Raw genomic sequence first — 5,501 nt, forward strand, 5'->3', positions numbered from 1 at the left:
GAAGGGAAACCCACACAAGACAGCAAAGGGAGAAGGGCCTTGCTTTTATTACTACTTTTGCTGCTACGGGCTCTGCCTTCAGGCCAGTCCCAGTCCCTGCTAAAACTGTGATGCGAGTAGCCCAGCAGCTCCTAAAGCGCTGAGGGCCTAGAGGCACACTGGTCCGAGGGCTGGGGGACCCCACTTCTCTCCTGCCCCCATGCCGACGCTTGCCCAAGGCAGACCCTGTGCTGAGGTTTCATAGCACCGAGGACACACGAAAGCCACAGGTGTCTGGTCGGAGGAAGGGGACCCTGGGGTCAGAGTGTCGGGGAGGCTGTGCAGAGTAGGGAGGTGTGGAAAGGGTGCCTGTCTGCGAGGGGGCCTGACCCGAAGTGGCAAACCCAGGGTTTCGAGAACTGACTTACACGTCAGCTCCAAAGAGCACAGCACAGGCTCTGAAGACAGAGCTGATGTGAGGACGCTGCCCACAAAAGGAGCTCACCACCTGCAGCCTGAGCCCGACCAGGTCGCCTTCCTGCTGTTACAGAAATGTAACATTCTCTCTGAGTTAAACAAGACCCAGAGCCTCACAACACAAGACTCAGAGCGTCCAGAAAACAATCCAAAATTTTCTGACATAAAAAGAAGCAGGAGGGGCGCCTGACTGGCTCAGTCAGTTAAGCATCCGACTTCAGCTCAGGTCATGGTCTCGCAGTTCGTGACTTCTAGCCTCACGTCGGGCTCTGTGCTGACGGCTCGGAGCCTGGAGCCTGCTTCAGATTCTGTGTCTCCCTCTCTCTCTGCCCCCTGCTCGCTTGTGTTCTTTCTCTGTCTCTCAAAAATAAATAAATGTAAAAAAAAAAAAAAAAAAAAAAGAAGCAGGAAAGTCTGGCCAATTCTCAAGAGAAAAAATAATCCAAAAAAGCCCAGTCTGAAATGAATCGTCAGAGCCTTTAAAGCAGCTGGTGCACCAGGCTTCAGGAATGAAGCCAGATATTCTGGAAACAAACAGAAAGATAGGAAGTCTCAGCACAGGAACAGGAGTTACAGCCAAACGGAGATCTGAGAATTAAAACCATAACAACAACAGAAATACAAAACTCACTGGGTGGACCCACTGTCAGAATAGAGACAGGAGAAGACGGAGGCAGAACAATGAAATGAACAGAGCTCAACAGAAACTACCCAAGCGGACCCGCAGAAACGGGGCGGAAAAACACAAGGCGCAGAGCTCAGGGAACGTGGAAGAGCAGAAGACGGCTGGCCATGTGCAGCACGGAAGCCCCAGAAGGAAAGAAGAGAAGAGCGTGAAGCTGCAAAAATGGTGCGAAGAAATAACACCCGACCGCTTCCCCAGTTCAGTGAAAGGGTAAACACGCGCGTTCAAGTAGCCCGGCAAACGTCCGACAGGACGAGCTCAAAGAAATCCGCGCCCGGACGGCAGTCAAACTGCTGAAAACCAAAGTAAGAACGCCTGAAAAGCAGCCGGGCAACAAAGGACGCACGACTCGTCGAGGGCAACCCAAGGGGCCACAGGGCGCTCCCGGAAAGCCACGGGCCAGCGGGCAGGGGCGCGTACACCGTGCTGGCAGAGAGCTGTCCGCCAGGGTTCTACCAGAGGGAAAGGATCCTCCAGAAATAAAGGCAAAACAGAGACGTTTTCAGATGAAGGAAACGTAAGAGAATTGGTCGCGAGGAGACCTGCCCCAAAGGAGCCGGTAGTGGACGTTCTTCAGACAGAAGGGAAATTCTACAGAGAAATCCCGTAACTTCAAGAACGAGAAAAGAGCAACGGAAATGGTGACTACCTGGGGAAATACACACTACACTACGTTCTTTACACGACAGCTTGAAAGCAAACACTCCGCGCCGTCTGGCGGGACTCGCGACGCACACGACAAGTAACACGCGGCACGCACGAGGGGATGGTGGGGTAGGGGGCTTCTCCGTCCCACCTGAAGCGGGGAAATGCTGCTCGAAGCACACTGTGAAAAACCGAGTCCTTCAAAAGGTGAACGGAGAAACAGATGGTTTGCTTTATGTTCCGAACGACAGATTATTACTCGGAGGCAAAAGTAAATGAGCTATGAAGACACACAAAGACACGCAGGACCTTCCTGCACACCACTAAGCCAAAGAAGCCAGTCTGAGAGGGCCACACTGGGGAGACAGTGAAAAGATCAGCGGCTGCCACAGGTGTGCGGGAGAGAGGGCTAAAGGTGACGCACGGGGGACTTGAGGGCAGTGAAAACACGCTGTATCGGTGGCCCGGTGGCTACGTGACGTTATACATTTGCCAAAACCTCACAGCACATACGACACCGAGGTGAACCTAACGTAAACCCTAGACCACGGCGGTCCTGATTCTGATGTGTCCGTGTAAGTTCACCCTTCGTCAAACACGCACGGCTCCGAGGGAGACGATGTGCTGTGCCACGGGGTCCTGGGGCAGGGTCTCCAGGGACGGGACCTGAAGGCTGTCTTCACAATGCCTTTTAGCCAGGAAAGCTGCCACAATGAATTCATTGACACCAACAGACTTCCTGCCCATTTCTAAAATATAACTTCTGTGTTCTAGATTTCAGCTTTGAAACCAAATCTTTTACACAAACACGAATAAAAGTCTACTTTAAAACTGTACTCTTGGGGCGCCTGGGTGGCGCAGTCGGTTGAGCCTCCGACTTCAGTCAGGTCACGATCTTGCGGTCCGTGAGTTCGAGCCCCGCGTCGGGCTCTGGGCTGATGGCTCAGAGCCTGGAGCCTGTTTCCGATTCTGTGTCTCCCTCTCTCTCTGCCCCTCCCCCGTTCATGCTCTGTCTCTCTCTGTCCCAAAAATAAATAAACGTTGAAAAAAAAAATTAAAAAAATAAATAAATAAAACTGTACTCAAGGGGCGCCTGGGTGGCTCAGTCGGTGGAGCGCGTGCGACTCTCTATCTCAAGGTTTTGAGTTCGAGCTCCGCGGTGGGTGCAGTGATTACTTGAAAAAATAAAATCTTTGATTAATTAATCAATCAATTAATTAAAACTGAACTTAAAATATCGATCTTTGGTGCTAATTTCTCAGGGTTTAGCTATCTTACCAAGCGAGGACCTCTATTTTCATTGGGAGAGCTCCACGGGGTCACAAAAGTCACACTTCAACCGAAACTGCAGAAAGGCAGGAATCCTATCTACACGTCGGTGTCCTCCCCCAAACCCCGTGTCCTCCCCCAAATTCCGAAACTTTGCAGAGGACTAAGCAGCATAAACGCACAAAACTGAATTCTTCCCTCTCCAGTGGCAACTGTATCAAGTTTCCAAAACAACACGCCCGGAAGTCACTCCACAGAATGTGGCTCAAGTCCTTGACGCGGGGAGGTAGACACCGAGCAGGCACTAGGGTGTCATCGAGCCCCCAGCACAGGAACCGCACCTCCCCAGCGGGTGAGCGTGACCTTCGGAGCCCCTAGCACCGGGTGGACTTGGGACGGAAGCCCGGGTCTACTCCCAGGGCCTGGGTTCCTGAAGTGTCAATCAGACCCCAATTAATTGTGAGGTAAGATACGAGGAAACGTTTTTTTAAATAGCATTCTTGAGCATAAATATATAAAAACGACACAAAACTGTTAGTGTCTCATGAGGACATCAGGACATCAGATTCAGACCTGGCTTCCCGAGTCTTCTGCAAGATCACAAATGTTTTCCTTTGATAAAAACACCACTAAGAACACAATTGAGGTCACACGTGGTGGCCCTCGGGCGCCATTAGCTGGATTCTCCCAGGGTTTCCAAACTTAATGAGTTGCCAACTTTGTCAAAGTTCACCGGGTTCACATAAAAAAATCCAGATTTTCAGCTGCCTTGTTCCATGGAGGCGGTCCCTCTGGTCCTTCCTGCCTTTCTGGGAGCATCTGGGCCTCACCTGCCCTCCTCAGGGAGTCACAGACCACAGCTCCCCGGCGCCAACCGCAGCGTCCGCGTCCTACCTGGCCAGGCTGCGCCAGACACGCCAGCGTGCGGCCCCCTGCACACGTATTTGTCTTCCAGCTCTGAGAAGGCATGTCGGCGGCCCCCTTTCTCAGTTCAGGCATGAAATGGGTTGTGATTTTAAATCCTAGACTTGAATGTAGTTTTGTAGTGTTCTCAATTCATAGAAACTGCCGTGCTTGTACGCATATATACAAATTCCTCCCCCCTCCAGGATGTCTTCCCCCAACTTTTTTTAAATGTTTGTTTTTTCGAGGGGGGGGGGGTGCAGACAGAGAAGAGACAGAGAATCCCTAGCAGGCTCTGAGCTGTCAGTGTGGAGCCCAACTCAGGGCTCAAACTCACGAAGCGTGAGATCATGGCCTGAGCCGAAATCAAGAGTTGGACGCTTCCCCAACTGAGCCACCCAGACGCCCTGCCTCCTCTTACCAAAAATTTTAAGATACTTCCTATGAAGAAACAATTCCGGGACAAGCAGTCTGCCTAGTTCACCTTGTTATGTTCCAGTTGTGTTTAATCCATGGATCTCACCGTGAACAAGACCAACAGACGCTGTAGTAGGACGTCAGGCACTGTTGGTGGGAATGTAAATCGGTGCAGCTACTGAGGAAAACAGTACAGGGGTTCCTAAAAACCACCACCTGACCGGACAATCCACGTCTGGGTACAGATCCAAAGGAAATGAAATCAATGCCTCCCAGGGAAATCTGCATTCCCATGGTCCCAGCAGCACCATTCACAGCGGCCGCGTCGTGGAAACAACCAAAGGGCCGCGGAGAGACGAGTGGGTAAAGAAAACGTGGTGTACGTAGGCGGAATGTAATCTAGTGACGACACGCATGAACCTGGAGGCCAACACGCTGGGTGAGGGAAGCCAGGCACAGGACAAACACTGCATGACCCCGCTTCCCTGAGAATCTACAGAAAACTCAGGGGAGCAGGGGCCGGGCGGAGGGAACGCACGCCAGCAGCAGTTCAGGCTGCGCACCAGCCAGTGCAGACATTACAGCACAGCGCGGTGCCCGCCGTCAACACGGACCACATACTGGAAAATTCGCCGAGGTACATCTTGCGTTAACCGTTCTCATCACGAAATAAGAGGATGGGAGGGAACTCCGTGAGGCGAAGGACAGGATGGGGTAATGGTTTCCCCGGCGTATACTTCTCTCCCAATTCATCAAGCTCTATTAATTATGCTTATCAATTAAGCTCTATTAATTTTCTGTACGTCAAAGCAAGACTGATGTAACCGACACCTGTATTTGAGGCTTTAGCGGAGAGAACCTGGACTCCGTGTGAAAGTCAACCAAGTGAATTGCAAACTTAATCAACTTTGTTAACAGGTCGTTACTGGCGCTGGTCCCCCACCTACACAGTATGGGCCCGCACGGGCACGGCCCACGGGGCGGGCACCGAGTCCACACGGCTCCCAACCGACGCTGGCCGCGGAGGGGGCCCGCGTGGCCGCGGCGCCCACCGGGCGGGGAGGGGACCCGCGTGGCCGCGGCTCCCACCGGGCCGGGGGAAAGGCTCCCACAGGACGGGGACCGG

The sequence above is a fragment of the Herpailurus yagouaroundi genome, unplaced genomic scaffold (assembly GCF_014898765.1).
Source record: "Herpailurus yagouaroundi ecotype Mexico unplaced genomic scaffold, PumYag 246, whole genome shotgun sequence".
Lineage (NCBI taxonomy): Eukaryota > Metazoa > Chordata > Mammalia > Carnivora > Felidae > Herpailurus > Herpailurus yagouaroundi.